At 39.1% G+C, this 11,741-nt stretch overlaps 1 long non-coding RNA gene across 1 annotated transcript; it reads left to right on the top strand.

Moving 5' to 3' along the window:
* The first annotated feature begins 230 nt into the window (after positions 1–230).
* Positions 231–4,832, top strand: LOC142036512 (uncharacterized). Its single transcript, XR_012652163.1, has 3 exons — positions 231–276; positions 2,345–2,438; positions 4,791–4,832. It is a non-coding gene; the product is annotated as an uncharacterized LOC142036512 (long non-coding RNA).
* The last annotated feature ends 6,909 nt before the right edge of the window (positions 4,833–11,741 follow it).

The raw sequence follows: 11,741 nt of genomic DNA, 5'->3' as shown, positions 1-11,741 counted from the left end.
GGACGGGGGTGCCGTCAATATGGGGCGAGGCGGGAGGAAGGGTTGGCGGTCTCGTTCGAACGGCAGGGCGTGTGGGCCGTTAGGTGACGGGCCCCCGCTTCCAGCCACCGGCCACCGCCACCCCTACCCCTGACGACGGCGACTTCGGCCGCGCTGGGGGCCCGGGACGGCCCTCTGGGCAGGCGGGGCCGCGCGCGTCTTGGAGAGGGTCTGTGGTGGCCGGGCCCCGCGGCTGAGGGGGCAGCGAGCGTGCTGTGCTCCCCTCGTGCAGTCCAGGTAAGAGCTGATGGACGAGCTCCCCGCTCTGTCTAACGCTGTCCTCTTGCCTTCCTCCTCTTCTGGGGAGGCTGGAGGGAGGCAGAGTTCCTTTCCCGAGTTCTTGCTGCACGGCCGAGTTCCACTCTATCCTAGCCTGGGCAGGCCGTGCTGTTCCTTCAGACTTCTCTGTTGCCATTCTGGGAAAGATGATGGCAGTTACATCATTGCAGAGTGCCTCGGCAAGGAAGAGAGACTCTGCACTGCCAGGGGCTTGGAAAAATCTAGCACTTGCCAATTTGTACAACAGGTTAATGCTTGGGAGGATTCCACCTAGCCAAGAAGTTTCCTGAACTATTTGTAGGAAAGAGTGGTTTGGCCACCAGGACCTCTGGCAGAGGGCTGACAGAGACAAAGGTCAGTGAGCCGCTATAGTTATCACTGCAGTGGTAACTGGTTTTAGCAGCCCGGTGCAAAACTCTCTCTAGGCAGGCTGTGCTGCAAAGGTAGTAGGAACCACAATCTGGTCTGTTTCCTTGCTGAAAAGTGGGATCAAATGTATCTATGTAGCTTCTAAGAAATGTATGCCAAACCTGTTATTAAAAGCCTTCAGGGATGGAGATTTAAACTGAAACACCAGGCTGTTAAAAGCTGAAGTGCTAAATGAGATGGGTTCCTGTTTTATGTTGGTCCTATTTGACCTCCTTAATTCAAGACCTTAGTTTATTTTTACATCACTGAAGAAATATAGAAGTAGGGAGTTGCTTTCACTGAATCAAGCTCTAGAAAAAGATTGCACTTATTACTCAAGAAACTAAATGCGCAATTCACTAACTTATAGCCACATTCCTTGTGCCCAGAAAGTGCTTCTAGCCCTACTGATTGTGTTTAACTGAATTGAAATGAGAAGAAAGATGTGTATCTTTAGCATTGGGTAGATCAGGATGCTGTTGAACACGAACTGGTTTTGTTTCTAAATGGAAACTACAATGCAATTGTATTTTAGAAATGCTTGTATTCAAGAACGAAAAGTTCATTCCATCCTGAAACTTGGCGTGCCAGGTCAAAACAGCTCCTGGTCCCAGGCACAGGGGGAGCAACTTCACGGTCTGATTCTTTGCACCCTGGGGACAGTAACAGCAGCTCTCCTATCCTGCCACAGTACTTATTGCACAGAATTTAGTGTAGGTCAACAAGAAATTCGTTGCTATTGTATATCAACTAAAAAAATTGCATTTTGCATCAGAGAACCTAGTAAATCATCTTTTTTTTAAAAAAAAAAAACAAAACCAGACATGTACTTGAATTGTATTTACTTTCTTGACTACAACAGCCATGAAGGATCAACTCTGAACTCTCTGGTATGTAATAGTAAGAAATCAGTCCATATTAACTATGAAATTTGTGTAGCTTGCTTCAGAGAGCATTTATATTCCTGTTATATTGCCTTCCAGAAAATATTCCAGTCTTTCTTTTACTTTTATAAGTTACATGGCTTAAACCTAGGTAAGAAATCCCAAAGTGAATGATTAGACAGGCTTGGTAAGTACACTGAGAGGAGCCTGAGCCCGCACAGTGGGCAGAGACTTTGTTACTAGCACTTGCACGCTACTCCTTGCTACCCTTCTTATGTGGCTGTCACTGGAGTGTCAGAACCCCTGTGTCACAGATCTGCAGTCCCAGGCAGTCCTCATCTTCAGATGTTACCTGAGATTTTGCAACTTGGCTTTTAAAATAACGTTCACCAGTGTGTGATGTGTTTGTTATTTGAACACACCATGCTTTGGTTGGTGATCAGTGTGTGGGGGTTATGTCTCATTCTGACTAGATTTTTGTCTGAATTATCAACTGAACCATCTAGCAAAGTCATGCTTTTTGTGGGTGACCTGGTCATTCTCTGGGGACAGCTCTTTGTATCTGACTGCGTGTTTAATAATGAATGCAGGGCAGATAGAATACCACAGAGCCAACTATGTTTATGTCTGAGACAATGGCATCTTCTGTAAATTGTTTTGATTGAGTTGAGTTTGTACGTTTAAAGATTGTGTAAAAGAAAAAAAAAGTATTAACTCCGATTTTTAATTTCCAGATGTGACTGCTGTGACCAAGAAGACTTATAGCAGCTATTTCATAACTGGAAGTCATAGGGACAACGGCTGCTTTTGTGTTATGGAACTGCATAGGTAAGAGACAAGTAGAGCCTTAAACTTTTTTTGATTGTAATTGGTTTCACTCCAGGTTTTGATTTTAGAGCCTGAAATTTTTTTAGAGCCTCTTTCTAGTCAGTCCTCTTTCTAGTCGGTTTGCCTTTCTTTGATTTACGTTTTTGCCTTATGTTTTAATCAGGAATTGTTTTTTCATTTGCGTATACTCATGGCTTAGATACACTTTCAAAAGTGGCTGAGAAGATCTTGATATTGTTCCTAAGTGTTTCAGAGAGTGAAATAAAGTTCTTTTCCTGCTGCCACTGTTCAGTTAACATTGATGTTATCCCATAAATATTCTCCTACCCTTAACGTGAAAACCTTTGAAGGTAGGTTGACAGAAATCATTCCCTTTCCTGTTCATATTTGTAACTAAAATAAGGCTATAAAGTGCTGCTGAATGCATCCAGAGAGTCCATGCTTGCTTTCCATTCAAGCAGAGCAAATGCAATCACCAGTGTTTTTACCCTTTTTGAAGGGTTGGAGCACTTGAAAAGAATTGGATGATTTGTAGACAGATTCTGTCCCAGGCCTCAGTATTAGGAAAGGGCAGGTGGGTTTTCTCCCATTTCTGAAAATCAAAACTATTACGTGCAATTCAACCACCTTTGATTCCTCAGCCAATGGTGATTTGGGGATAAGTACGATTACTAGTGAGGAAAACAAAGACGCAGATCTGACCTTGGTGATATAATCCCACTTTAGAAAACCAGAGTATTAATTGTATTTATAAGAGGTATTTGTTGGGGAAAATATGTGGGTTACAGTGAAAATAACTCTGGTGGAAGTGATGAGAAGTTCGGCTTAATTTTTGGGTCACTTCACTTGTGGGTATTAGGGTGAAGTAGAGCTGGGGGAAATGGAAGAAACTCTCTCTTATTAGAAGCATAAAAACTAGTGACTGTATCTTGGCCAGTGTTCCCGATTTTCCAGTAAGCTGTCTGCTGTACGGAGGTGTATAACCCTAATGGCTTGTTGTATGCCATTAAAAGGTATTGTACACTCATAAAAGAATGACATTTTGATCAATGCTGTTAAAAGAATTACTGTCTTGACACAGAAAAGCTTTCCTGCTGCAAGTTTAAAAATATGCCTTTAAAAGCTTTTTATTGAATACCTTTGCATCCCTCAGAAATGTGCTATTTTGGCACAGGGCTGCTCTGAAGTATTCCATGTTGTAACTTAAATGCAAGACCTTCTGTTTACCATCAGAAGGGAGTGAGGTGAGGCAGGTGTATTCACTTAACTACTGTCATGGGGACGAAAGAAAAAGCACCTTGAGCTACTTGTATGCAGTCTAAAAATAAGAACTCCTCATTTTTAGAGTCCAAAATCATTTGAAAGCTATTTGGTTTTGTTTTGCCATTGATTCCTCTCTGTCCCTCCAGCTTTGTTTGAGTGTCCCTCTGGACTTTGAAGCTGTATATCGATGTTGGAGGGAGGCAGGTGGCAGATAGGAAAACCACAAATGTCTTCATTGTAGCTGGATCCTGGCTCAAGGGCAGGCTCACTGTGTTGAGAGAAACTTGTTTTGGAGATGTCTAGTTGCTCCTGTTGTGGTAATACTTCTTGTAGCAGAAATCTCCCCTTAGTGTTATTAAAAGATCTTGTATCAGAGCTATTGTTTAATCACAGCTGCTGAAGTAGTGTTGTACCTGGCTTGATTGTGGCTAGAATTACAGCTAAACTGTTCAACATGGTTCAGCTGTGACTGTTGCTGACAGCTACTGTCAGGTGGGAACCTGAGGAATCCCGTCGGTGGGCCTGACTGCTGATGGAGGTCACATCTCTGGCCCCTGCTCAGAATTTGTAACAGACTTCATTAACGTCTGACTGGTTTAAACACAAGTGTTAAAGCCCTGGTTTGGGAATCACAAGGCAGGGGTGTAACTCCTCAGCTTTGTCATGCTCCTTATGTGTGTTATGTACTAAATACAACTTTATATAAATATGTGGGATTAGTTGAAAGAGCATGGTGGGATGGTTTTTGATATAAAGAGATCCTAGGCAAATTTTTCTGAGGGTTTTTTCTTCCTCTCCTTTCTATATATTTATGATCAAAACAAAGATGACAATGTTCTGGATGTATTTGGTATGCTTCATGTCCTGTCCTGGGATTGTCAGCAGCTGGGTGGGATCTAAGAGTGCTTGCTAAGTAGGTTTTGTAACAGGTGAGTAAGATCATAGCATGATGTGGTATTTCTATACATCAGATGAAAAAAGCTGTGAAACTTGGTAGTGGAATTTCATTGCTGAAGAAAGTGAAATGTTGTACCGTATGTAAGTAGCTCCTCTTAATCTCATATCTTGAAAAGCTGTACTTCCTTTCAGGGAAAGGAAATATTAATACTCTGCATTATCTGCAAAGGCAAGGTAAAAAAGGAAGAAGCAGGAGAGCTCGAAGGTATGTTTTTGGCATATGAGAAAGTTACTTGGAGAACTATGATTAGAGTTAAGATGTGTACCATCATACTGCTTTCTAATTGTCTTTCAGATGCTTGAGTTTTGTCCAATTTAACCTTCAAGGAAGGCATGAGAAGCCCAAATACTTCCTTACCTCTGTTTCAATTAAACTTTTGGTAGTTTTCTAGGGGAGGGTTTTGTTGGGGTTTTTTTGTTTTTGTTTTTTAAGTATGTGAGTTTATATTGAAGTTCAGCTGTAACTTGCTAAAGCTGATGTCAAGCAATTTCAAAGTATTCTTCCCCATTCTGAGTTTTGTTATAATGGTGTGGGAATAAGGTTAATACCAGCAAGAACAAAGGCTGACACATGGCAGAGAGTTTGGACATGGTATGTGTTTGGTAACTTGAGAAACTTACTCAGAGGTGCTAACAGTAACTTGAAATGTATGAAAGGACACAAGGGTTTGTCTTTTGTTTATTGTATGCTGCAACATATAGTTTCCCACCAATGGTTCCAGCTTATTTTCCCATCTTGGGCCAAGACTGAAGCAATTGGCACTTTAGTAGTCTTTGTGTTTAAAAAGGAAAATATGCTGCATATGCTACTGGCAGTAGCTTCTTAGGTTATTACTTGCTTATTTCTGAAGTCCTGCCACCTTCTTCAGGAGAAGCTATGCATTCATGCCTTTAGCTCAGTCATTCCATATTCTTTCCCTTTATGGTTTAGGTCAGTCCCCAGCCCACACAAAATAGCGTATTCTTTAACTATGTGTTTCCTGTTGTGTGTTTTGGTTTGGTTTTTCTCCTGAGGTTTCAATTTGCATCCAGATGCTATGGGGAAAAGTAGAAGAAATGGGAACCTCACAGAGTAAGCATTCCCCCATATACTTGCTTGTCTTCAGATAAACAGGGAAAGAGGGCAGAGAGCCCATCAGACTCATGCTTTTGATTACTGCCTACACCAGCCTCCCAGGTCCTTCTTGCCTTCTGTACAGCATGTGGCCCTTTCTGCCACCAGCTGTTGTCTGCTGTTTTCTGACTAAGCCTCACTTGTGTAATGTTAGCTTTGGAGGAAATTTGAAAGCAAAATTATCTCCATAGTCCTATTTACCCACAGTATTTCACTGAAGCTCCCTACAAATGTTTTTCTACAGTGACCTTTTAGAATACCTGCTTTCAGGATAGGCTTCCAACCTGTAAGTGTGGCTTAGGCATGTTTTCTTACATTTAGCTATATTAAAAACTATGATCTTTGCTTGACTCTTCTTTACCAGGCAAACTAAATGGCTTTCTGTCACTGATCCTTGTTTTTTATCACTCTAATCTGTAAATTTGTTCAGTAATCATCTTGTGCTTTTTTTTCAGAGCATAGACAAAACTGCTGAATAACATAGGGTCAAGCTCTTGAAGGTGGGATAAAAGAAACCATTCTCTTTTGTGTTGATATTTAATTGATATAAGCTGAAAACATTTATTTAGTGTTTGGCGTCATCTGCAATTACATTTTGAGGCCTATCAGTCTGTAGCCCACTTGATGTGTCATGTTGATTTTGAGTTTCTTAATCAAATGTCATTTTGCATCAAGTCAACTGCCTTACAAAAATCTGCTATATCTGTGTTATTAATTAGCAATAAAGTTATAATTAAAAATCAAGCTAGTCCAAGAATATATTTCCTGAAATTTCATGTCATTAATATTGTATTATCCTCTCCATTTCTTTCTAGCGAGAGTCTTGTATTGGCCATTCTGTTACTTTGAGATCAGTGTCAGACAGACAAGATTATAGTTACTGAAGTCACCAGATTAAAAAAAAAAAAATATATATATATATACTGTTACTGTTTCTCTCTGTTCTCTCAAATACCCCATGTTTTCCAAAGGCTACTAAAAATGAGCATTAATGGTCCAAACAGCTCTTCAGACAAGCTCTTTTCTTCTAATCACCATAGAAATTGAAACCTAGATCTTAACTCTTTCCCATTTGACCTAGTTCAAGCTACTCACTTAATTTATAAATGTCCTAGCAGAGTCACATGACTTCCTGTGGGACTTCAGCTCGCATTAATCCTTTATCAGTATGATGTTTCCTAGAGGTCCTCTGCTTAATAGGCCAGATCGACAGCGTTAAATGGTTGATTTTGACCTTGAAGACCTTGTCGCTGTTTTTGGCATCTGTGGCTAGATGAAGGTGGGATAGAAGCTGAGAGTCTGAATCTCTTTGGTTTATTATTTTAGGTGACCTACATTGCTTTGGTTTATAATTGATCAATAGTTTGATGCTAATCTTTGCAGCTCTGAAATATAGAAATTCAACAAACTTTTACAGCTAAAACCAAATCTATAGAAATTGATCATGCAAGTAAAGTATTATAATCAATCCATCTAGCATAGAGGCTAATTGTTTGATGTCAATATCTAGATCATATAGTTCTTAGATGTCTGATTGAATTGCTTTAAGAGAACTGGTGGTAGTAGATCTTTGGGCAATAGAGGAAGGTAATCCACTATTTTGTATAATGACTTTCACAATCAAACTTCTGTGTTGTCTTGTTGACTTCCTGTTGGCATGTATATAAAACATGTAATTTTGCTTACTTTATATGCATAAGATGAGTATGAGGAGAATAAATTGAGAACAATACCTGAAGGCTGTGTATTATAGTAAGAGGAATAAAGGGTGTCATAGAGTAAAATGCTGTCTCTTCATTTATATATTTATATAAATATATATATTTCAGAAAAAAATTGATAACTCAACTGGAAAATAAGATGGGTGATTGATACCTGTTGAATGTCTCTTGGGAATAAACAGATCAATAAAATCAGTAAGGTGAGACTAGGAAGGTATGTGTTTTATTACTTACTGAAGTCATGAGAAACACCTTTATACTTGTGAAAAGGGCATATTCTGGAATCTGGAAAGCTCTTGCAGAGTTGTTCTTATATTGTAATAAAGTTTTTGAGAAGGAGTAAATCAACTAGTAGCTCAAACTAAGGTTTGCTTTTAAGTCTAGAACTCTGACTGCAGTATATTTTCTTGTTATGGGCCTTGCCTGAAGAATAGTAAGCATGGGGATGCTTTAGTGAATCACATATTGAAAAAAGATCTAGTTCGTTATGCTTTTGTTGTATTTTTAGAAATGCAGTTTGTAGGATGTTTTCTTTGTAGCTCTAGTGTTTGGGCTATAGGGATTTCAAATCTTTCAGAGGAAAAAAAAATAGCTTCAAATTCAGTTCAGAGTCTGGTATTTGTTTTATTAGTGGAAATTTTTGTCTCCTGTGTTTTCCCCATTCTAGATAACCTTTTCTTGTCATCTAAGAAATTAATTTCTTTGTTGGAATCATTGCAAGTAAACTTGATAGCAGGAGTGCTGTTATTGAGGCAGCTTACACAGTGATTTCTTAAGTACAGCCTCTTCATATAATGTGAAGCAGAAGTCGATTTATTGACCACTACTGGGATTTCAGGAATCTGTTGAACTACCTGGTTTTTATCCTTCTCTCATAAAATTCACTATTGAATGTCTTTTTTTCTGGTACCCTCTTGGAAAGGATTCTCTTTGATATGCAGTCATACAATAAGAGCAATCATTCTGTTTGCTACTTGTTTCTGTACTGTAGAGTTTGGCTTTTTAATAAAGTGTACATAGGGTCATTTAATGTAGCTTACATGACATCAGACACTTAAAGGTTTTTCCTAAAATACTTGCCCAGGCAAGGAGGACATTGACGCTTATCTAGGCTGTGAAAATACTGGCTGTGTGGCTATGCTCTGAGTCCTTTTCATAGAACATATTTCAGTTAGAGCAAAACATAGAAAAGCCAACTCTACTGTGAGCACAATATTGCATATGTTGCAGTACATCTCCTTGGTAAAATATAATCTGCTACTTTTCTGAAATACTAAGAAAATATTTAAGTATATAATTTGATTAGTTTGTGCTATTTGCGGAATATACACCGTGCTTTTTTACAACTTTCTGCAATCATTCTTCTCTAAAGTAAGGTGTATGTTAGGAATGAAAACTACTTGTTCTCTTTCTGGATCTGTGAAAACAGTTTTAAAAATAGAATGCAAGTGAACGGTACAAAGTGGATTATCGATTCTCAGGGATGAAGAGCAAATGCTTTCTTTTAAGTCCTTTTCATTGCTTTAGATTTTATACTAATATCTGGAGGCTTGGGTGGTGGTGGTGTGTGTTTGATTAACAGACACTAATGGAGAAATCATCTCTCTAGTTCATCTGCTGGATTTCTGACAACTCTTCCTAGCCACTATTGCATACAGGATACCAGAGCTGATGTACTTGGGGATGGCAGCTGGAATATTTATAGGTTATGGTATACGGTAGTAAAGGCCTCAACATGAGGCACGTTTGTCTTCTGTGAGAGATGTGTAACTTGCTATGTGATGTCTGACCACAGCATAATACTGTCTGGAACTGAGGAGTCTGTTATTAAAATGTCCGGAGTGCTACTATAGGCATTAAAAGTGAAGAGGCAAGTTAACACAGAAGAGAACAATTATTAGAACGGGTTAGACTATTACAACCCACTCAAGGGGAAGGCAATATATTTGAATTCTGATGCTATACCCACAACTGTAACATCTGCTAGCCAAATGCTTAGGTGGGCCAAGCCCATCCAGTTATGTATTATGGTTAAAAGACCTTGTTTTTGTCATTATTTATGCAGAAATTTAATTCATGAAAGGAACAATATTAGTATTTTTCAGACTCCCTCCTTACATTTGCCTTAATCCTGTATTTATTTGGGGGCAACATCTTAGTATTTCTGATTAACTTGACTGGTGGATTTTGAGAGATTCTTAGCTGACTTGACTAGTCCCAGAGTTTGTTTTTTTTTCTTGCTGTCAATTGCAGGTTAGCAAGACTCAAAGGGGTGTAGAAAACTTGCTATTCACAAAGAGGCTTCTGGCAGGTTGTATGGTATGATTATCAGCCACGTAGCCAGCTTATTTTTATTTCCAAAATATTTTTTTTTCCATTTATAATCTAGACAGAAGCTCTGATCTCTGAAGGTGAAAATCTGGGACGTCAATCTGCCTTCGCAACTCAGCTTTGTGTTAAGTATTGAACTTCCGCCTGCATGCTTAGCTGTTCCAGTCAGAGCCCCAAACTCTGTGTTTTTCACTAATGCTTTGTCAGAGAGCTGTCCTCTTCAGAGAGATTGAAATGAGTAATAGTCTTTCGACACTATTGGCAAGTGGCTTTCACGGTCCATGGCGGATCTAATGAACTACAGCTGCTTGGTTGGAAAATCCTGCTTTTGATTGTCTGAAAGGACTTCTGAAGTCTCTACTTGGATTCACTGACTTTCTTAGGATTTTTTTTTTTCCATCTTTGAGAAGTAGATGGAGAAAGCACTCTTGGAAATTCCTTCATAGTTTACATTCACAAATGTCAAGTTTAGAACATGGTGCTTTTGCACAGGAAAAAATTGCAAAGTTGACACACATTACTGACATGCTTGAAAATGAAAATACAGTGAAACATGTGCATCTGCTGAGGAAAGCAGGTGTATAAATCAACTGCCATGCTCTCACGAACAGATATTTAATACTTCCTTTTCATCAGGTACAATACTACAGGTGCCTTTTTTGGTAGTTGGTACATGTACGAACAGAAGAGGTGGTAATGTCCAACAGGAATGCAGTGCATGTGGCTGCATCTTCAAGAGCTTGGGATCTGTAACTGGGCCAGATTTTCAGAGAAGCTTGGCAATCAACATGCATCCAGTATGCTGAGTTAGTTTGAAAATTTGGCTATTCTTTAAGTGTTTAATGAGAGCTGGGTATGTTTCTTGTGAGGAGTGTTTTGGTTGGTGGGTGGTTTGTTGTTGGGTTTTGGGGTTTTTTTGAGAAAGTGGTCAAGAATGTGAATATATTTTCCTTGATATAAATATCTTTCCTATTCTGTGTGAAAGATGGGTCAGGAAACAATTTTACATACCTACCCATAAAAGTTTGAGGTGAATAGGTATTCCCCCCCTCGCCTTTGCATCTTCACCTATATCATCGTTTATTCTGCTGGCCAGCTGAAAAGCTTTTCTTCCAAATTTGGGGAGATATATTGTAACTTGCCTGTGACTTCTAGTACAGTTTGAGTTATACATATTACACTCCAGCTTTATTTTCAGACTAGATAATCATAGCTTCATTTAACTGGAAGTAGACTGGTATGGAGTTTTGCAAACGCTAGTAGCTGCTGATCCTTATAGTAAAGAACTGTGTTACTATTTTTTCCCTAGTCTACTTATTTTTCAGTTTCTTATCCACTTTCCATTTTGTTCCTTTTTACACAACTCTTCTTATTCACTTTGATTTATCTCCCACCTTAGGGATATTGGCTAGCCTAAACTGTTGTCCTTTTACTTCGGAACTGAAGTGAAGTTTTGAGAGAGCAGGATCAAACACTAGCAACATTCTTCTCCAACCAGTGAGTGACAATGTTATGAAATGACATGGGTGTTGTTGTTTTTTGAGAGGCATATTACTAAGACTTCTACATACTTGGAGATGAAATTTGGATGTGAAATACTGACAAAATGAACTCATTAGAAGTGATGAGTCTCACTTCTAGTGCAGAAAACACTTGTATCTTACTCCCTTGATATTCCTGTTTGCAGTGTCTTTGACACGTGCATTATTAAACAAATAATATGACACAGCACCTCTGGGTAATGTAATGAAACCATAGTAAATGGCTCAGTGTTTGTGGCTTTCCTGTTGAGCAAGGAAAAACTTCAGGATGACAGCATTTGCAGTTTTGAAAGAAATTCTCATCCAACTGATGGCTACTGGGAGGTGCCAGGTGCAGAACAACTCTGCGTTAATTTTTATACTACTTCTAAGACCT

This window comes from Buteo buteo, chromosome 11 (assembly GCF_964188355.1).
Source record: "Buteo buteo chromosome 11, bButBut1.hap1.1, whole genome shotgun sequence".
NCBI lineage: Eukaryota > Metazoa > Chordata > Aves > Accipitriformes > Accipitridae > Buteo > Buteo buteo.
Note: the sequence above shows the minus strand (reverse complement) of the source record. Positions and strands in the feature narration are given on the sequence as shown.